This window comes from Oryctolagus cuniculus, chromosome 12, assembly GCF_051225735.1.
Source record: "Oryctolagus cuniculus isolate XC-2025 breed Fujian yellow rabbit chromosome 12, ASM5122573v1, whole genome shotgun sequence".
Classification (NCBI taxonomy): Eukaryota; Metazoa; Chordata; class Mammalia; order Lagomorpha; family Leporidae; genus Oryctolagus; species Oryctolagus cuniculus.
Window position 1 is genome coordinate 37,708,136 of NC_142878.1, and position 22,884 is coordinate 37,731,019.

Genomic DNA, 22,884 nt, shown 5'->3' on the forward strand with positions numbered 1-22,884 from the left:
GCGACCTCTTTAAACCTGAGGGTTGGGTCTGCACGTGGGTCACTTTGCACACACGTGCCTTCTGCATGCCACGTGTGTAAATCCTGAGGCATCACTGTTGACATCCCTGGGGATTGAGCCACATGTTTCTGACAAGCTGGAGAAAGCAATGGCAATTTGAGTTTTTCGCTTCTGTCTTCATATAATGAAAAGCTTTTGTAAAATGGCTGTCAACATGAGTTCTACGGCTTCAATCTCCTTTTAAAGATTTTTATTTATTTATTTGATAGAGTTACAGACAGTGAGAGAAAGAGACAGAAAGGTCTTCCTTTCATTGGTTCACCCTCCCACACCATGGCCGCTACAGCCGGTGCGCTGCGCAGATCAGAAGCCAGGAGCCAGGTGCTTCCTCCTGGTCTCCCAGGTGGGTGCAGGGCCCCAAGAACTTGAGCCATTCTCCACTGCCTTCCCAGGCCACAGCAGAGAGCTGGACTGGAAAAGGAGCAACCGGGACTGTAACCCGGCGACCATATGGGATGCCAGCGCCACAGGCGGAGGATTAACCTAGTGAGCCTTGGCTCCAGCCCCTCAATCTCCTTTAAAAATAAAATTCTTAAGGGTCCAAAATAAAGGAGAGGAGGGCAAAAAAAAAAATAAATAAAAAATAAAAAGTTACTGATATTGCCACATATTATTATAAATCTCCTGACATGCTGAAACCAAATGGCCCTAAGTTCAAAACAAATCGGTGACTTGTTTTCAATTTTCGGTGGTTTCCTTTTGCTCTTTCTGCCCCTTTGCCGTTCAATTGGTGACGTTATTCAAACAGGACCTCATCCCCGGCAGGTGCAGGAGCGCCCCGGCTGCCTCTTTCATTCCCTTGTCCTTGTGTCGCGGGGACCTTCCTGGTCTTGACGACGTGCTGGCGCTTCTTGTGCTGGGATGCGCACCCGCTGACCCCAAGAGCATCCTTGACCTCCTGGCTGGGCTTCCCGCCGTCCCCTTCCGTGTCGCTGTGGCTTTCGTGGCTCTGGACGCCCCCCTGGCTGCATTCGCTGCCCTCCTGGTTCCCCTTAGTGGCAAACTCGTAGTGGTCGTGGTCGCTGGCCAAGGAGGAGGAGGAAGAAGAGGAGGAGGAAGGGGAGGAGGAGATGGGGTCACTGGCAGGCGAGGTGCTCCGGGCGTTGGAGGACTTGGCATTGCTGTAATTGTGACCTTCCTTGGCTTCCCCGCTGCCCGCCGGGGAGCCGCACGACGGCTGGCTCTCAGTCCACACCCAGCAGCTGACGCCATTCCTCTTGGCGGCTGACATTCCAATGGGAGTGACTGGCAGAGGCCGGACGCCAGGAAGCAGCCCTGGGCTGAGAACCGCGCTCCATTCTGTACACTCCTGGGGGAACTTGTAGAAGGGCTCGGTTTCTCTTGGCCAGATAGGTGGACCTGATGTGCTTTGATATGCCTGGGAGGATCTGGGGCCTGCTGAGCCCCTGTGGGCGTGGGTGCTAAGACGTCTTTTTCAAAGCCTGAATTAGATTTTGTCTATACTCTGTGTCTAGGCACCACGACGATCCTTTCCCGATACTCTGACTTCGCTCCTCGTCCACTTTCTTAAAACACTTATTCAACAACAAATTACGTCTCACTGAGTTCTTCCACCCGGTAGGAGCACTTGAAAAATACGGGAAATGTTCCCCAAGATCCAGTTGTAGATATCCTTCATGGGCAGGCGCTTGGTCCGAGGGTCCGGAATGGCCATGAATACGAGGCAGCTGAAGGAGGAGGGCAGTTTGCAGCTGGGGTTCTGCCTGGCACCGTAGGGAAGGTCGGAGCGGGCAGGGGACAGGGGCGTGGCGTCGTCCGGGCCCTGGACGGGGCTGACACTCCTCAGCACCGGCTTCCCGAAGCTCCGCAGGCAACTCTTGGTCCGGTGCAGCCAGCTTAGGTTGGTCAGCTCCTCATCTTCCATGGCCCCCTCCTCTTGTTTGACGTCGGGCAGGGAGAAGTCGAGGTCATTGTCTTTCTGAAGGGCCTTGGAGAAACCGCTGCCCTGGTAACATTGACTTAGCCCGCCGGGGTTACTAATTCCTGAGCTTTCTGGCTTCTGACTGGGAGGCATGACTGGACCCATTTACGTGAAGGCTCCTGACCAGAGCGGGCGCGGGGGCACAGCTGCCCTTCAGCGCCGCGGACAAACTTTCGCGAGAGCCCAGCTGACATCACCCGGGGTCCTGCGAGGGGCCGCGTGGGCGCTGTGTGTCGAGGCCATGGCATCCCTGAGTGCTTTCAACAGCTGGGGCTGGGCCAGACCAAAGCCAGGAGCCACGAACTCCCATCTGGGTCTCTCACACGGGTGACTGGTAGTCAAGTATTTGAACCATCATGGGGCTTCCCAAGCACATTAACAAGAAGTTGGATTGGAAAGCAGAGATAGGACTCAATCCTAGGTATTACAATATGGGATGTATGCATCCCGAGCGACAGCTTACACTACTGAGCCACAACACTCACCCCAATTGTAACTTTTTAAATTAAAATAATAGCCAGTTCATTCAATGCAGGACAGTGACTTAGGGGACAAGTTTCAATGAGTATGGGCAGTTAGTTCCATAGTGTTTGGTGCTGTCAGGATTCCTAGAATCTGTTTTTTGGGACAGCTTATCAACCTTTGGGCTGGATTTTTCTGTGTTATATAACTTAAATAGCCCTTTCTAAACAAGCAATGAGAAGGGTGACTAAAAAAGGTACCATTGACAATCAGGCAGCCCATAGTAATAAGATAAATGAGTTTATCTTCATCTTTCTTTGATAGAATGAGTTGCTAAAGGAATAAGTTCAAACTTCTACCTCATTTATTTTTACCCTGGTAAATCCTTTCTAAGCATTGTCTGTCTTTTACTGGTTTCATCACCGATACATTGGACAAAGGGAAAACTTTTCCTGCATTGAATACAGACAGGATATATTGTATTTCTATCTATGTTCTTACGTATGCACAAGTGCATGACTAAAAAGCAAGAAGCTCTAAATAGAGATGCTAAGGCATCGATGATCTGTTTGCTGCCTCATGTCATCAATTATCATAGCCAAAAAATCAATTGTACTGATTGGCTCCCTACTGCACTATGTAGGATGCATTTCTTCAAACATCGATACACTGTCATTTATCATTACTCTTTAATTATCACTGTATGGCCAGTTTCTAGTGCCCAGTAAATTAGCAAAGCTTATGAAGTCAGCTAGAATCAAATCTTTCTATGTCAGTTTGTTCATATTGTTAATGAGTTCACTTAACTAACGTCACTAATATTTCCTAACCTTGATCCTAAGCACTGTTCTAGGATTTGTAGAGATGATAATACAGTCCTTGATTTCATGATCAAACCAGAATAAATGTTATTTGAGCCTAGTGTGTACTAAATGCTGCATGAGAAGCCAAGTAAAACAGATTCAGAAGCAGGGATAGGAGGAAGGCTTCATAGAGGACTTAACGTTTGAGCTTGCTTCTGGGAGAATGTAGGTTCATAACAGATTAAATTGTGGGGTGAAAGAGGGACATTCCTAAGAATAGCATGGACTATGATATGAATAGCATGGGAATATTTATGAATACCCCAAAACTTATAAGTAACACAACTTGACTGAGGTGAGGGGTGCTTGAGTACAAATGGCAGAAGATATCACTTCTGTAAATATAAATTTGAAAAAAGTCAGAAGTTCTGACTACTATCCCAAAATTTTTTATTTCCTTTTTGCAATCTCCCCAACAAATGAAGTAAATTTGGAATTTTATTTATTAAAAAGAAATCTGTAGATTTCCTAGTTAATCTACCTGAATTTCTTATCTACAGGGGAAAAATGTTTTTCAAACCTACAGCTTAAAGCCCTACAACATCAGTTGAGTGACTTAAACTTTTTCATTTTCTTTGAGAACATTATGTGTTAGCGACACCTAATGGTAATGTGTTATCTTACAGCCAATTCTACAGGAGGAATACAGCCAAAAACAATGCTTGGTGTTAGGAGAGGCACCCCAGCAGGGAGCCTGTCCCTGACTACAGAGGAGGGTGTGATAGATTTAGTTAAGGGCTGGAAGGAAGAGATGCCAGGGAATTGGGAAAGCCACAATTCAATTCCCTGAAAGGGTTATTAAGTTCCAACACAGCACCAGTGTCAGTCAGTGTCTGGAAATCTCCAAGTTCGTGTTTTTTTGCGTCTGTCAGATGACAAGTCTGAAATATTTCTAACAAAGGGCCAAATGAAAGTGAAAAATGTCCCCCTAAGATATGGCTCCTCCAGGGCTTGGATACTAATACATGTACACCGAAGGTTCAAATGTTTGTGTTAAACCATTTACGAAGTTAGGAAACTGGCAAGGATTGTCTTATACTCTATTACAGGTGTCTTCCTGAAAAAATGGCAGCATGGCAAAGTGTCATAAAAATGCCTTCAATCCCCTGCTGTCACTGTTCTGCCACATCCAGTTCAAAGGCTACAGCAGCATCCACTACAGGTGATGTGACCTGGTACTGGGATATTTCTCTTCTGACTAGCTGAGAACAGAGTAGCTGATGATCAAAGCTGGGATAAACTCCCCAAAACACATTGGAAGGGCAAACTCATTCTATTAAAAAGAACAGAATCTCTCTCACCTTTGCACAAAACTACAGTAACATACTAAGCATATATTCTCTTACCCAAAATCTCATGTTGGAAGGTTCACATAGAAAATGTTAAGTTGTTTCAATGAACAAGGAGCTTAGTTCTCACTTGCTGTTTGCCTGTATTTAGTATTAAGATGTGTCATCACTCTGACTGGGACTCCAGTGTGTTACCCAGTGTATTATGGCCTTGCAGAGAAAAAGAAAATGAATGAATAAACCAGATCATTTTAGATCCTCCATTCATCAACAATGCAGCCTTGCACTCACATTCTCAAGTATTACAAAAAAAGAAAAAACCTCATCTGTTTATATGGATGTAATTGGATCCACTTCATTTTTCTTTTCTTTTTCTTACACTGTAAACCTTATAATTTTAGCTTGTATTTATAGATCAATCCACCCAACAACTTAGAATTATAGTTCTATCATGCATCACCTTTGCTGTGATGCCCTTTCCCAAATGACATGACTTTCATGTCGTGGACTGCGGATCTGAGGAGCACCTGTCACAGCACTGTGAAAAGGCTGACAGAAGTCATGTTTTTCTTTCAACACCAAGGCTGTGCCTCTCCTGTACATCTTCATCTCCAAAAAAAAAAAAAAAAATGCTTCCATGCACATCAGACTTACTACAATCTCTTAGCCTGGCTTACATTAGATTTATATTATGAGTCTAATGGATAAAATATGCTTCTTTTCAATTTCTATTCTTGTCTATGTTGGAATCTACCAAGAACGTGCGGAAGCTGCTCAAACACATACAGGTAGTATCCACAGACCTGCCTCCTAAACACTGACTAGCAATGCAAATTTGTTTACTGTTGGATCCAGAGGGACCGTAGACAGAGAGTAATCAGGGTATATGGGCTTCAACTGCCTTTTTCTGCTCTCAGAGGAAAGAAATGAGTCAGGGTAGAAAATCCTGATGCTCCCCAAGGCAACCTTGCTTGCTAATGGGCCAGTTCCTCTATGGGTCATAAAGACAAAAGCAGGCAGGAGCAGGGCTCCTGGGAAGCTGCCCACCAGCCAGCACCACCATAGCATCCCTTCCAGCTGTTGGGAAGCCGATCTCTTTGGCAAGACATGGCCTTAATGGAACTGATTCTACTTCCATCTCTCCTGTTCCTCCCCCTTCTACCAGAGTAGTATTTCCAATGATAATCACACACAAAGGACAATGATGCCTTTTGTCCACAGGTTTCTTACTTTCCTTTAGCATGAACCCCAATTTACAGTCTCCTCGAAAACCACAACCAACCAACATCCCTCACAAAATTAGACAATAAATAGCAACACAAAGTCCATGAAACCTACATGAAGCTTTTCAACCTTTCTAGGCCACTTGGTAGTGTGGGAATTGCCTATAAACAACTTATAGTCAATGTTACACTCAATCTGCAGTACTCTGCCTATTGGTTAATTAATTTAGCCATTCACATCTTGTATCTTATTCCTTTCAGCTCATTTGGGGTTTTCCTTTCATTATCCTTTATTGTTGTTCCCTCTTCTCTATTTTCTTAGGTTTGCTGACTTGGTCACATTTTTTTTTCATTCCCTTGTTCTTGCTTTCGTCACCCCACTCCCTCAATCTCCACCTCCATTATTTGGGAAATTAAGCACATTTGCTAATTTTGCTGACAATTGAATCTGTACTACTCTATTAATATGTCTAAATTAAAATGTAATTATGCTCTGCCACTCAAGTATTTTGCTTCATCAACCCCTCCTGGCAGGGCTCCCCACTTAGCCCAATGTACTGAGAATTTTCTTTCATGATGATTCAAGCTCAGCAAACCTCCACATCCCTAATCCTGGGGACACAAACCTGCCTCGGGCAGGATACTCCCAGTAGACAACAGAAAAGTATCCTAGGACAGTACTGTTGGAGCTACCTTTTAAAATTTCCAATATTTTGCAGATAATTTTTAAAATACCACATAAATAAATTACAGGAAAAACTGAAATAAAAAAGCCAAGACATACAAAACACAAGCCCAAATCTTTTGTTATTAGATTTAATAGAAGTAAAAGTAAATTCCAATACATACCATCAGAACAAACATAACATAGGAAAAATTTAGCAAAGCACAAAACCTCATACACTATTTATTTAAAGTGTGTGCACAGATTAACGCAGAATCCATGTTACTCTTGCTGCTTTTACTCATTCTACAATCAAAGCACAATGTATGAAATAGTGATCTCCATATTAAATGTTCCACATATACTTTGAACAAACATCACATATATCAATATTTAAAGTGTTTAATGTTTAAAAAGTAACTGATTTCTTCCTTACTAACTTATCTAAATCGTACTGAATTGGCCACAATGCTACTCACATAAACAGTTCTACTGACAGAAGCAAGTCCCGTGGAAGTACACTGGCAGAAATGGAATCAGATCGTAAAGCTATTTTAGCCTATTCAGAATGTTTATTCTCAATTGTTATACAAAATTAAGCAAGTGATGCTACTTTTTCAGAATTCAACTTCTATTCTTATTCATCTTACACCCTATCTAGTAGAAGAATGTGTATCTTTCTATCCTTGTCAGTAGCAACTAGCAACAATTTACTCTGTAAAATTACAGTTAGATTTGAATTATTGTAGTGAAAACAGTGGATTTCAAATTTTACACATTTTTGAATGTGAAATAACCAAGTAATTTAAAATATTGCCCTATTGAACTTACTTCTACTGTACATGTTCTGTCTCATGTGTGGAATCTACCACATCAGTTCTGGCCCTTGAGTTGGTCTGGACACTACAATGAGACAAGTCCCTGGTATATGCTTAGATGTCATGGCAATATCAAATTTCTTCAAGTATCTAAATACCTGATCTCAATTTCTGTATATGGACTGGTCCATAAACCAGATTTTGAATAGCAATGGCTGAAGACATTGCTGGAGGCTACGGACTGAAGTGAGGCTGGAATGTTTGCCATCTGGGGAACTTTGGAGAAGATAACTTCCAAGATCCTTGCTTGTGTTTTCCCAGCTGGAAGCTGTTCACTCGTAGGTCTATTGATCCATGGCTGCTTCCATATACACATTCTAAAGCAGCACCATCCACCAGAACATTCTGTGATGATGCAAATATTCTATATCTGAGCAATCCAATTCTGTGGACACTAGCCACAAATGGTGGTTGAGCATGTGAAATATGGCTAGTGCAACCAAGGAAAAAAATTGTTTTATTTAAATCTAAATGACCACATGTGGCCAGTGGCTACCATATCGGACAATGAAGTCTAGAAGATTTTGTTGGCCTGGAAAGGAAGGTCTCCATTTGGGAAGCAGACCAGGACTCCAGAGTTGGCAGGACTGAGTCCAATCTGCTTTGTCAACAGCTCTAGAGCACAGGCAGTCACAGGTGGCTGAGAAGAGATGGGAGCTGCCTCCTCAAGTAGGCTCTGCATCCACTCTCCATGTGCCTTTCACTTCTCTGCAGACTCTTCAGCAAGAAGAGTCTTCTCTCCATGACTCCAAAGGTTCCCAAGCTCTAAAGAGCCTTCTCGGATTTTAGAGGACCTATACCTGACACCCTGCTCAGGTGTATGAGAATCCAGTCGCATTTCAAGAGCAAATGTGAGTTCTTGCACTGGCTTTTGGCCTTAGACTAGCAACATGATTTTCAAATGCCAGAATTAAGCAGTTCATCAGGAAGTTAAAAGGACAGCTTCTTTTAAGGAGGATTCATAGATTTCCACGGGTTGTGCTCTGACAAGTCACCAAACTCTCATTTCACCCCGGGCTTTGAATAGAGCCAAACCCTCTGTATTTCCATCAGTTGGTTAGCTCTTTGCCAGCACTGCAGGGGTCTGGCAGCCTTGGAGGCTCTTCTAGGTTTCTTCTAGCAAGTTCCCTTAAGTAGACACAATGTTCAAGAAAAGAATGTACGAATGGATGTTGGCAAGCCTGTCACATTCCAAAAATCTCTAGTGAATTTTTGCCAGTGAATTTTCTGAGAAAGTATTGGATTGTTGCATCTACCCTCAAATCAATGCCAGAGGAACACTGGATGCTGGACCATTCTTAACATTCCAGCCTGGGTCAAGGTGTGCATTCATTTAAAGTTGGATGCAACTTGTCTAAAACTTAAGTCATTTTTGTTTCTTTTTAATTTTTGCTAATTTTCATTTATTTGGGGGAGAGAAAGTGATTGATCTACCATCTTCAGTTCACTATTCAAATGCCTACAGAAACCAGGACTGGACCAAGATGAAGTCAGGAATACAGAATTACATCTGGGTCTCTCACTGGGATGGCAGGGACCTGAGTATTTGAGCCTTAACCTACTGACTCCAAGGCTATGCATTAACAGGATGCTGGAAGCAGAAACAGAACTGGGATGTAAACTCGAATAGTCTTATATGGGATGGAGGCATCTTAACCATTGCTTGCTCTGATCACCTGTCCTTTAATTCGTTTAACATCTGACTTAACCCAATCCTCCAACCTCTAATTATAGAACTACAGGGAGGAGCCAAGATGGCGGAATAGTGAGGGCACGCACTGATAGTCCGGGAAAATTTAGTTTAATAAAAGGGGAGTTACGGTAGCCGCAGAAAAAAGAACCAGGAAAAAATTGCACGGGAATCGTGAATCGGAGGACCTACTGGGAGAACAAGGTCGCCCACCGCGCAGAAGCCAAGTCGCGGGACCGAGCCGCAGAAGCCCCAGGGTCTGCACGCCAGTGCTCCAAGGGGAGTGCATGCCACACAGACAACAGCAGGGAGACTTGGGACGCTCAGGGCTCCGAGTCCACACATCGGCGCTGGAAGGGGAGGTGAGCTCAATAACCCGAGACATTGGTGGGGAAACGGGGGTCAGAATCTAGAGGGGGGCCGGAAAGTGCAGCAAACTCACTACCGGAAAGAAGGAAAAAAAAGCTTCAAGCTTCGGGGTTTCTCTTCCCCCTAACCTTGCAAAGGTTACAAGGCTGCAAGGCTTGAAGAATTCCCAAGAGACAAAGAGCAGGCCTCCTCTCTGGATTTACATATCAATGGGGGAGAGCTAAGGAACTGAGTCACTACAATTCAGTAGCCTAGGCAACCCAGTGGGAGTCCAGAGGAGCCAAAGACTGGAAGCTAAATACCATCAATTCTGCACAGCCGTGCCCTGCGGTGTTACTTACCCCCTGAATAAATAAAATAAATAAATAAATAAAAAGAGAGAGATTTACCACGCATAACCTGAGGGTGTCACCTTTGCACACCCTTAACCAGGAAGAACCAGGCAGAGCTCTCAGGCCGCACCCATCTCAAGCCTCCAAGGCTCCTCCAACAGCAGGCAGTCCACTTAACACGGACACAGTATAAAAAAAAAAAGAAAAAAGAAAAAAAAACGCACAGTGACGCAAGAAGAATTAACTATGCCGAGTAACAAACACAGAAATAGAGGGAGCAAGATCAACGATGACACTATGATGCCTCCAAATAAGCAAAACACCCCAAGCCAAGAGTATGAAGATGATGAGATAGAAGAAATGCAAGATACGGATTTCAAAAAATTTATGATAAGAACATTTAGAAGTTTTCAAAAGCAAATCCTTGAACTACAGAAATCCTTAATGGACAAGATTGAAAATCTCTCTCGTGAAAACGAAATTTTAAGGAAGAGTCAAAATGAAACTCAGAAACTAGTAGAACAGGAAAGTGTTATAGTGAAGAGAAATCAAAATGAAATGAAGAGCTCAATAGATCAAATGACAAACACATTAGAAAGCCTTAAAAACAGAATGGGTGAAGCAGAAGAGAGAATATCGGACTTAGAAGATAGAGCACAGGAAAACATACAGTCAAACCAAAGAAAAGAAGAGGAAATTAGAAACCTAAAAAATATTGTTGGGAATCTACAGGATACTATTAAAAAAACCAACATTCGAGTTCTAGGAGTTCCTGAAGGCATGGAGAGAGAGAAAGGATTGGAAGGCCTTTTTAGTGAGATACTAGCAGAGAACTTTCCAGGTTTGGAGAAGGACAGAGATATCCTAGTACAGGAAGCTCATAGAACCCCCAATAAACATGACCAAAAGAGATCCTCACCACAACACGTGGTAATTAAACTTACCACAGTGAAACATAAAGAAAAGATCCTAAAATGTGCAAGAGAGAAACGTCAGATTACTCTCAGAGGATCTCCAATCAGACTCACAGCTGACTTCTCATCAGAAACCCTACAAGCTAGGAGGGAATGGCGAGACATAGCACAGGTGCTAAGAGAGAAAAATTGCCAGCCCAGAATATTATATCCTGCCAAGCTCTCATTTGTGAATGAAGGTGAAATAAAGACCTTTCATAGCAAACAGAAATTGAAAGACTTTGTGGCCACTCGTCCGGCCCTGCAAAAGATACTTAAAGATGTGCTACACTCAGAAACACAGAAACACGGCCATCAATATGAAAGAAGGGAAAGGAAGAACACCTACCAGTAAAAGAGCATGGAAAGCTCAAAGCATATACTAGAAAATATTTCCGGGAAAATGGCAGGGCAAAGTCACTACGTATCAATAGTCACATTGAACATTAATGGTCTGAATTCTTCAGTTAAAAGACACCGTTTGGCTAACTGGCTCACAGAACACAACCCAACTATTTGTTGCCTACAAGAAACACATCTCTCTAACAAAGAGGCATGCAGACTGAAAGTGAAAGGTTGGAAAAAGATATTCCATGCCAACAGAAACCAAAAAAAAGCAGGTGTAGCCATATTAATATCAGACAAAATAAACTTTAATACAAAAACGGTTAAGAGAGACAAAGAGGGACACTATATAATGATTAAGGGTTCAATTCAACAGGAAGATGTAACTATTATAAATGTATATGCACCTAATTACAGGGCACCGGTCTATTTAAAAGATATGTTAAGGGACTTAAAGGGAGATTTAGATTCCAATACAATAGTACTGGGGGACTTCAATACTCCACTCTCAGAAATAGACAGATCATCCGGACAGAAGATCAACAAGGAAACAGCAGATTTAATTGACACTATTGCCCAAATGGATCTAACAGATATCTACAGAACTTTCAACCCTACATCTACAGACTTCACATTCTTCTCAGCAGCGCATGGAACCTTCTCTAGGATTGATCACATACTAGGCCATAAAGCAAGTCTCAGCAAATTTAAAAGAATTAGAATCATACCATGCAGCTTCTCAGACCACAGCGGGATGAAGCTGGAAATTAGCAACTCAGGAAACCCCAGAAAGTATGCAAACACATGGAGACTGAACAACATGCTCCTGAATGAACACTGGGTCATTCAAGAAATCAAAAGAGAAATCAAAAACTTTCTGGAAGTAAATGAAGACAACAACACAACATATCAAAACTTATGGGATACAGCAAAAGCAGTATTGAGAGGCAAATTTATAGCAATAGGTGCCTATACCAAGAAATTGGAAAGGTACCAAATAAATGACCTTTCAGCGCACCTCAAGGACCTAGAAAAACTGCAGCAAACCAAACCCAAATCTAGTAGGAGAAGAGAAATAATTAAAACCAGAGAAGAAATTAACAGGATTGAATCCAAAAAAACATTACAAAAAATCAGCCAAGCGAGAAGCTGGTTTTTTGAAAAAATAAACAAAATTGACACCCCATTGGCCCAACTAACTAAAAAAAGAAAAGACCCAAATCAATAAAATCAGAGATGAAAAAGGAAACTTAACAACAGACACCACAGAAATAAAAAGAATCATCAGAAATTACTACAAGGACCTGTATGCCAGCAAACAGGAAAACCTATCAGAAATGGATAGATTCCTGGACACATGCAATCTACCAAAATTGAACCATGAAGACATCGAAAACCTAAATAGACCCATAACTGAAACAGAAATTGAAACAGTAATAAAGGCCCTCCCAACAAAGAAAAGCCCAGGACCAGATGGATTCACTGCTGAATTCTACCAGACATTTAAAGAAGAACTAATCCCATTTCTTCTCAAACTATTCAGAACAATCGAAAAAGAGGGAATCCTCCCAAATTCTTTCTATGAAGCCAGCATCACCTTAATCCCTAAGCCAGAGAAAGATGCAGCACTGAAAGAAAATTACAGACCAATATCCCTGATGAACATAGACGCAAAAATCCTCAATAAAATTCTGGCCAATAGAATACAACAACACATCAGGAAAATCATCCACCCAGACCAAGTGGGATTCATCCCTGGTATGCAGGGATGGTTCAACATTCGCAAATCAATCAATGTGATTCACCACATTAACAGACTGCAGAAGAAAAACCATATGATTATCTCAATTGATGCAGAGAAAGCATTTGATAAAATTCAACACCCTTTCATGATGAAAACTCTAAGCAAATTGGGTATAGAAGGAACATTCCTCAATATAATCAAAGCAATTTATAAAAAACCCACAGCCAGCATCCTATTGAATGGGGAAAAGTTGGAAGCATTTCCACTGAAATCTGGCACCAGGCAGGGATGCCCACTCTCACCACTGCTATTTAACATAGTTCTGGAAGTTTTAGCCAGAGCCATCAGACAAGAAAAAGAAATCAAAGGAATACAAATCAAGAAAGAAGAAGTCAAACTATCCCTCTTTGCAGACGATATGATCCAAAGAACTCTACTAAGAGACTATTGGAACTCATAGAGGAGTTTGGCAAAGTGGCAGGATATAAAATCAATGCACAAAAATCAACAGCCTTTGTATACACAAGCAATGCCATGACTGAGAAAGAACTGCTAAGATCAATCCCATTCACAATAGCTACAAAAACAATCAAATACCTTGGAATAAACTTAACCAAGGACGTTAAAGATCTCTACGATGAAAATTACAAAACCTTAAAGAAAGAAATAGAAGAGGATACCAAAAAATGGAAAAATCTTCCATGCTCATGGATTGGAAGAATCAACATCATCAAAATGTCCATTCTCCCAAAAGCAATTTATAGATTCAATGCAATCCCAATCAAGATACCAAAGACATTCTTCAAAGATCTAGAAAAAATGATGCTGAAATTCATATGGAGGCACAAGAGACCTCGAATAGCTAAAGCAATCTTGTACAACAAAAACAAAGCCGGAGGCATCACAATACCAGACCTCAGGACATACTACAGGGCAGTTGTAATCAAAACAGCATGGTACTGGTACAGAAACAGATGGATAGACCAATGGAACAGAATTGAAACACCAGAAATCAATCCAAACATCTACAGCCAACTTATATTTGATCAAGGATCTAAAACTAATTCCTGGAGCAAGGACAGTCTATTCAATAAATGGTGCTGGGAAAACTGGATTTCCACGTGCAGAAGCATGAAGCAAGACCCCTACCTTACACCTTACACAAAAATCCACTCAACGTGGATTAAAGACCTAAATCTACGTCCTGACACCATCAAGTTATTAGAGAACATTGGAGAAACCCTTCAAGATATTGGCACAGGCAAAGAATTTCTGGAAAAGACCCGGGAGGCACAGGCAGTCAAAGCCAAAATCAACTATTGGGATTGCATCAAATTGAGAAGTTTCTGTACTGCAAAAGAAACAGTCAGGAGAGTGAAGAGACAACCGACAGAATGGGAAAAAATATTTGCAAACTATGCAACAGATAAAGGGTTAATAACCAGAATCTACAAAGAGATCAAGAAACTCCACAAAAACAAAACCAACAACCCACTTAAGAGATGGGCCAAGGACTTCAATAGACATTTTTCAAAAGAGGAAATCCAAATGGCCAACAGGCACATGAAAAAATGTTCAAGGTCACTAGCAATCAGGGAAATGCAAATCAAAACCACAATGAGGTTTCACCTCACCCCGGTTAGAATGGCTCACATACAGAAATCTACCAACAACAGATGCTGGCGAGGATGTGGGGAAAAAGGGACACTAACCCACTGTTGGTGGGAATGCAAACTGGTCAAGCCACTATGGAAATCAGTCTGGAGATTCCTCAGAAACCTGAATATAACCCTACCGTTCGACCCAGCCATCCCACTCCTTGGAATTTACCCAAAGGAGTTTAAATTGATAAACAAAAAAGCGGTCTGCACCCTAATGTTTATTGCAGCACAATTCACAATAGCCAAGACCTGGAACCAACCTAAATGCCCATCAACGGTAGACTGGATAAAGAAATTATGGGATATGTATTCTTTAGAGTACTATACCGCAGTAAGAAACAATGAAATCCAGTCATTTGCAACAAAATGGAGGAATCTGGAACACATCATGCTGAGTGAAGTAAGCCAGTCCCAAAGGGACAAATACCATATGTTCTCCCTGATCGGTGACAACTGACTGAACACCAAAAAGGAAACCTCCTGAAGTGAAATGGACACTATGAGAAATGGTGACTTGATCAGCATAGCCCTGACTGCTAATGGACAACTTAATACATTATCCCTCATAGTATTTTTTTTTGTCTGTTCTACTTAATATGACTGGTTTAATTCTGTAATTATCACACAGTTATTCTTAAGTGTTGAAAATTAACTGAAATGTGATCCCTGTTAAACATAAGAGTGGGAATAAGAGAGGGAAGAGATGTATAATTTGGGGCATGCTCGGGCTGACTTGCCCCAATTGGTAGAGTTGGAAACATACCAGGGGATTCCAATTCAATCCCATCAAGGTGGCATGTGCCAATGCCATCTCACTATTCCAAGTGATCAATTTCAGTTCACAATTGATCATAATGAAAGGACTAAGAGTCAAAGGGAGCACATAAACAAGTCTAGTATCTGCTAACACCAACCGATAGAATAAATAAAGGGGAGAGTGATCCAACATGGGAAGTGAGATACTCAGCAGACTCATAGAATGGCGGATGTCCTAAATAGCACTCTGGCCTCAGAATCAGCCCTAAAGGCATTCGGATCTGGCTGAAAAGCCCATGAGAGTATTTCAGGCATGGAAAGCCAAGACACTCTGGCAAAAAGATCTCTGTGAGTGAGATCCCAGTGGAAAGAACAGGTCTTCAAAGAGGGAGGTGCCTTTCTCTGAAGGGAGGAGAGAACCTCCACTTTGACTATGACCGTGTCTAAACAAGATAAGAGTCAGAGAACTCAAGGGGCTTCCATAGCCTTGGAAACGCATAACTGGTGCATAGGGAGATTACTGATGCCATAAACAGGAGTGTCAATTGGTAAAGTCAACAACAGGGGTCACTGTGCACTTACTCCTCATGTAGGATCTCTGTCCTTAATGTGCTGTACACTGAGGCTTAATGCTATAACGAGTACTCAAACAGTATATTTCACTTTGTGTTTCTATGGGGGTGCAAACGATTGAAATCTTTACTTAATGTACACTAAACTGATCTTCTGTAAAAAAAAAAAAAAAAAAAAAAGAAATTATCAATTCCCAACTTGACTCTCACTGGGATTAAACATGACAATAGGTCTGATCTGATTTCATCATCATTTAAAAAAATCATCTATTATTTTTCACTTTATGTTTCTGTGTGGGAGCAAACTGTTGAAATACTTACTTAAGGTATACTAAGCTGATCTTCTGTATATTAAGATAATCGAAAATGAATCTTGATGTGAATGGAAGGGGAGAGGGAGTGGGAAAGGGGAGGGTTGTGGGTGGGAGGGACGGTATGGGGGGGGAAGCCATTGTAACACATGAGTCGTACTTTGGAAATTTATATTCATTAAATAAAAGATAAAAAAAAAAAAAACTACAGGGACCATACTGTGCCCTCTGTGACAGCTCCCTTGCTGCCCACCTATCTCATTCTACCTATTTGGAATGTGCTCTGTTTATCAGTAACATTTTAGAACTGTAGGGAGCCTAACAGAGCACCTAGTCTAAGTCCCCTAATTTTGCTTGCAGGTAATGAAAAAAATCACAAAAAGATAAATTAAAGGTATCAACACTATCACTCTCCCATCCTATATCCATGCCAGAGATTGCTACTCAGTTGAAGAAATATTCTTTTACTGCACCTGGATGCGGTCTTCAACTCTTTCTTGACAGAATGACCCAGACAGCCTTTTCATGTTTAATGGTAAACCTGAATGGCATCACACATGAAGTCCACTTGTCAATCCAATGTTAAATCATGTCAAAGCAGTCTGTGGCACCCCGGGACCTGAACTCATGTCCTCCGTGTCTCAGGCCACTGACCTTTCCACATCCACTTCACAATATTCCGCTGTGTCTAAATGTCAACTTCATATTCTACGCAAATATTCCATTTCCTTCTCAGCTTTCTAGAAAACATCTAATTGTGCTTTTGTAGTTTAACTGTTTTACTGAATAAGTAATGCATTTACACAGTTCAAAATGAAAGCAACGTACAGGTATCCTCTGAAAAGTCGTGCTCCTGCCCTGGCCCATCCACTCCATTTCTTCACTTTTATTAGTTTCTTGTTTATCCTCCCAGGATTTCTTTGTGCAAATACAAGCAAATCAAATAAATATCTCACTTTCTGCCCTGATCATACACAAAAGGTAGCACTCTATATACAATTTTAGCACCTTCTAAAAAAATGAATTTTCCTCATTTTTAGCAAGTACATAATTGTGTCTCTTTAGCCCATGCAAATAATTCTCAATTTGCAAAATATATCCCAAATTTTGTTCTTTGAGGATTTGATGTCACTATTTGGGCAGTGAACACCTCAGTGGCATTGTTTACATGACTTTAAAGATCATCCATACTCTCCCCCAGAACACTGATATCATTGTCCTTTTTGTGCCACAAACACAGAGCACCACAGGGTAGGTAGTTGATAAACAATAGAAGTCGTGGTTCTGGGAAGTCCACGGTGGAAGGCCTTCGCCTGGTGAGGGCTTTCTTGCTGCGTCATTCCATAGCAGAAGGCAAAAGAAGAGAAACAGGGAGTGCAGGAGGGGATACAGTTCACCAGTATAACAAAGCTACTCTGTCAAAATTAACCCACTCCCTCAATAACAACGTTAATCCAATCATAAATTGAGTTCACATGACCTCAGATCGCTTCAAGGTCTCAGCTCTCAACATGGTTGCATTGGGGATTATGTTTCCCACATGTGAACTTTGGGGAACAGACTCAACTTACAGCAATACATGAAGATTTTAATCATCTAGCACATGCTATGGCACAACTTTTATTTTAAGTAAACTTGATTAAAACTGCTACATAAGGTGTTTGCTTTGAGGAAGAATAAAGAAAAGTTAAGGCACACATAAAAAATGTAATGGCATTGATAAGGTCAGTGTTTTGGAGTTGTCAGGTATAAATCTGGTGGCTTGATGATTAGCTTTAATGACCAGGCCTCCGTTATTAGCAGATAGGCGTTTGCTCCTGATTCTGCCGCCAACTTCATTGTCAGAAAGTCAGAGCCTGCTCTGGCCCTTGCAGCCTTGGTGGAGCTCCTTCAGCTCTGCAACTGCACCAGAAATGACTCACTGGACTGGGCAGTGATTAAATGGACCCCAACATGTTGGTCTGTGCTATTCTGTCAATTGCCTTGAGTGGGCTTTTCTGGGTTATCAAAGGAAAACGCAGGGTCTTTGACCTGAGCGTGCGATTCTGACCTCTATTACTATAATGTAAACGAAAACCCCCTTTGCATTTTTCAGTTCCTTTCAATTCCATTGATTATTAAGTGATAACTTAGGCACATTAAAATTTTAAAGTTTTTATTTCATTTGAAGATGCAAAGAAATAAAGACAGAGAGAGAGAAAGCTCACATTCTGCTTCATTCTCCAAATGCTTGGGACGGCCAGGATTGGTCCAGGCCAAAGCCCAGAGCCAAGAAATCAATCCAAGTCTTCTTTGTGGGAGGCAGGAACCCAATTACCAGAGCCATCACTGCTGCCTCCAAGGATCTGCATTAGCAGGAAGCTGAAGTCAGGAGCTGAAGCTGAGGATCCAACCTATGTATTCCAATATGGGACACGGGCATTTAATCAGGGTCTTAACTGCTAGACTAAATGCCTGCCCCACACATTGAACTTTAGTGAACTTACCTGAGCATTCATACTTCATGAATTGGGCAGCACCAGATCACCAGTGGCTCATCACTCCACTGAGGGGATGAGAAGGTAAAAGTGTTTATAACATGTTTGCAGAAGCAAGACAAAGAACATATTTGGCCGGCCACAGCGCACCAGCCGCAGCGGCCATTGAGGGGTGAACCAACGGAAAAGGAAGTCCTTTCTCTCCGTATCTCTCTCTCACTGTCCACTCTGCCTGTCAAAAAAAAAAAAAAAAAAAAAAAAGAGAGAGAGAAAATATTTGTCCGGCTAAGAGACAGTTGGCAATTTATGACTAAACTTAAGTTTTGTTTTATTATTTACACTGAGTCGAGTTTCAGTTTGCTTACAAAGAAACTCAGGCTGGAACCATCGCAGCCTAATGACCACTCAGTTAGGTAACAGTCTCTCTCCCTAAGTAAACCAGCATCCCTGTGAGAAAATAAATACTGGGGACATTATACAAAGCAAAAAGACAGGTTAAGGTTATAGATATCATTTTTCTCACAATGCTTTTTTGGATGACTAATTTCACTGAAATTGTTCAGCAAACCAATTTAGGAACTGTATGGATGGAGATAAAGAATAGCAAAAATTTGTAGCTTGGATTATTGGTGCCAGAGAGGTAGTAACACCATGTGGAGATTGTTTTTGCTTCTTTCCAACCACTGCTCCCTGGAGAGAGACAATCTGGGATCCCTGTGAAGATAGCGCACCAGGCAATGCGGACATATTTGCATCTTGCCTGGATCCTAGAGAGTAAGAACTTAAAGATCAGTATAAATGATAGAAAAGAACATTAGCCTTTATGGCACAGATTAGCAATTTTTATTTATTTCTCATGTAGCTGAGCACTTAATGATGCAAATCTTGAAGGAATAGTTCACTGCTGGATGACCCAACTTGATTTTCGAAGTTGCTATTGTTTTTGCATTACCCTCAAATATCATCATTAGCTTTTAAGAAAAACCAATTTTCTGAATCTCCCCAACCTTTCTTTGTTGAACAATACCATCAACAGGCTGCACAAATTAGGCATCTGAGATTTCATTGAATTAGTAACACCTCAAAGATCATTTATGGCTTTAGCAATAAGCCTCCAATTTCATCTAATTAGAGAGCAAGATTATTTCCCTATATCCTCACTAATATTTCAGTTGACAAATATGGAACAATCCTGATAAGGAAAACAAATGCATTTCATAATGCCATTGTTTTTCCTCCCTCTTCAGCAAGCTGACCAAAGTGACCCATGTGCGAGATTCAGTGTCAAGAATAGAATATATAAATATCTATCACTAACAATGAACTCTCCTGAATCTTCAGAAGCAATTCAACTCTGGGGCCACCACCTGCAAGGAACATTGCCACTGTTTGTATGCTTAAACTCTTTTTTTTTTAAGATTTATTTATTTATTTGAAAGTCAGAGTTACAGAGAGAGAGGAGAGGCAGAGAGAGAGAGAGAGAGAGAGAGAGAGGGAGAGAGAGGGAGGTCTTCCATCTGATGGTTCACTCCCCAGATGGTCCCAACAGCCGGAGCTGCACTGATCCGAAGCCAGGAGCCAGGAGCCAGGAGCTTCCTCCGGGTATCCCACATGGGTGCAGGGGCCCAAGGACTTGGGCCATCCTCCACTGTTTTCCCAGGCCATAGCAGAGAGCTGGATTGGAAGAGGAGCAACCGGGACTAGAACCCAGCACCCATATGGGATGCCGGTACTTCAGGCCAGGGCGTTAACCCACTGCGCCACAGCGCCGGCCCCTGTATGCTTAAACTCTTGAACACTCAGAGACAGAGACAAATGCTGCCTGGTCCCTTTATCACGAGACTACTAAGTATTTGCTAAAGCTAATTTCTCCCAATAAATCCATTCCCCAAGGATGTTATTTCTCACAGATGCTAGGAAGCATTTTTTTCGATGTCAATAAGATTTCACAGGAAAAGGGCTGACTTAAGCCTGCTCTTTCTTGGTCTACAACACCTTTTTTCATCTGAGACAAAACATGTAGATATGTCTATTTTGAATGTACAAAATGATCTTAAAATAAATGTAAGATTGTGGTCACAGCGTTGGAGAATGTGTCATACAGGAACCTAGATGGGGAAAGCGTATGGGAAACGTATGTGCTAGGAGCTGGAGAATGTGAACAATAACTGAAGAGGAAAGAGGGGAAGTGCACAGAAAGACAGAGCTTAAAAGGGTGGGGGAAACCCTGAGTCCAGCTTGGACCATGGTGTGTGACCACTTACTACTCCATGGAAGTTTGAGGGGCCAGGACGTGGGGTGGTTGGCTAAGTGTCCTTTGAATATACCTGGCATGTCCCCAAGGTTTTACTGTCACCTGCCCTGCTACAGTTCATTCTGTACTTTAGCTTACTTGGCAACATCATTCAGGAAGAAGATACTATATTGAGGAAGCAATAAGGAAAGTGATACCCAGAGGAATATTGGGAAATCGTGTGGTTCTCTCCTCTCAATAGAAGAACTTCAGGCAAAGTCCCTTAGCGTTTGTCCTCATCAAAATGCAATGCATGACCCACACCTGCCATGTACCAAGAGAGAGGAACAATGGACAGAGTTTGAAAGTTGTTTTATGGAACCTTAAAAATGTCTAGTCATTTACTTTAAAGTTATTACTCAGTTGAGATGTACGAACATACATTTCTTAGAAATGTAGAGAACCCATAAATTCAATTTTCTGAGAACCAATAGCACAGTTTATTAAGGCAAATGTCAGCATATCAAACATGGCCTATCTATTGTGTTTCTTATTTTTACTTATGAATGCAAATAGCACCCTCGTGGGAGTCTGCAGACCTGTTTATTTTTTCAGCTAACAAAGGTAACAGCTCTTAAGTAGTGGAGCTGGCTCTAAACTACATTGTATCTGATTCCATTGAGTCTCTCACTTGCTCCCTGCCTTCTACACCACACATTGGTCAGCCATCTCCACTCTGATTAATTGGTGAACGTATATTTTCCAACCTTCATAGATATTTGAGAAACATCAAGATGCTTCCACCGTGGTGTGAAACCGAAGACCTTTTTAATAGCTAACTCTTATTAAGCACTTAACTCTGAGCCCATAGTCTGAACTCTGCCTATAAATCAACACATGTGTTACTCACAAGTGCTCTAAGCAGGGGTCATCCCTATTTCAAAGACAAGGAAACAAACGCATGGTTTCCAGTGGCTTTAGCCTCACCACAAGTATGTAGTGGGTGCCCAAATGCAAACTGGGCCTCCAAACCGTGCTGGCCTCCCTGGTCCCAAGCCACCATCCTCCGAATTCTCCCTCTTCATTCTGAAGCCTATGAATATTTTTCTTTAAGAACATATCTGTCAAATGCCGGGCTCAAAAAAACAATATTTTAAAATGTTTTATCATTGTCAACCACCATTCTTGTAATTTTTTTTCAAATGTTATTATGTCTTTCCAGTGTTTTATTGTACTTTTTTTTTGTAAAAAAATAATAATACCCCGGGTTGGTCATTTGGCACAGGGACTGACACGCTTTGGGACACCCACATCCACTATCAGAGTGTTTGGGTTCCACTCTCAGCTCTGCTCCAAATTCCAGCTTCCTGCTGATGTGCATCCTGTGACGCAGCACAGCAGGTGATGGCTCATGTGGTTGGGTCCCTGCTACCTGTGTTGAGGAAGAGCTGTTTTGACTTTGGTTTTGGCCTGGCCCAACCCCAGCTATGCGCTGTAATGGGCATTTGGAGAGTGAACCAGGGGATGGAAAATGTGTCTTCTGTCTCTTTCTCTCCACCCCTCTCCAACTTCTAAATAAATAAAAATAAATAATAATTTTAAATTACCTACATATTACTGCATTATTTCCCTCTTCCCAACCACTGCCTGTGCAGGCTTAACTTCCGAGACAACCAGAGTTAAGATTTGATGTGGGGGGAGGGAGTGAACGTGGGTATCTGTGCCTCCCTATACATTTATTATATCACATTGATGTATTACATGACAATACTTTAAGAAATTTGTTGAAAAATGGAATAAAAATGTAACTTTTGTTTTAGTGCAAAAAATTGAAATCCTTGCATAGTTTTTTATAATATTCATTTACATGAACTTTTTGAAAACCCAATGTATGCATGAATTTCAAAATGTACATATTTAAATACCCATGTGTGTACCTAGTTTTTAAGCACAAAGGGCTCAAACTCAAGATATTTCTGCAACTTGCTATTGTCAATAAACAATGGATCTTGAAGTTCTTTCAATGCCTGTGTGTCTAGATATAAATCTTCCCCCTATCA

At 41.6% G+C, this 22,884-nt stretch overlaps 1 pseudogene; it reads right to left on the reverse strand.

Moving 5' to 3' along the window:
* Window positions 1–738: 738 nt before the first annotated feature.
* LOC138844828 (forkhead box protein N3 pseudogene) lies at window positions 739–2,107 on the reverse strand (annotated as a pseudogene).
* Window positions 2,108–22,884: the final 20,777 nt, after the last annotated feature.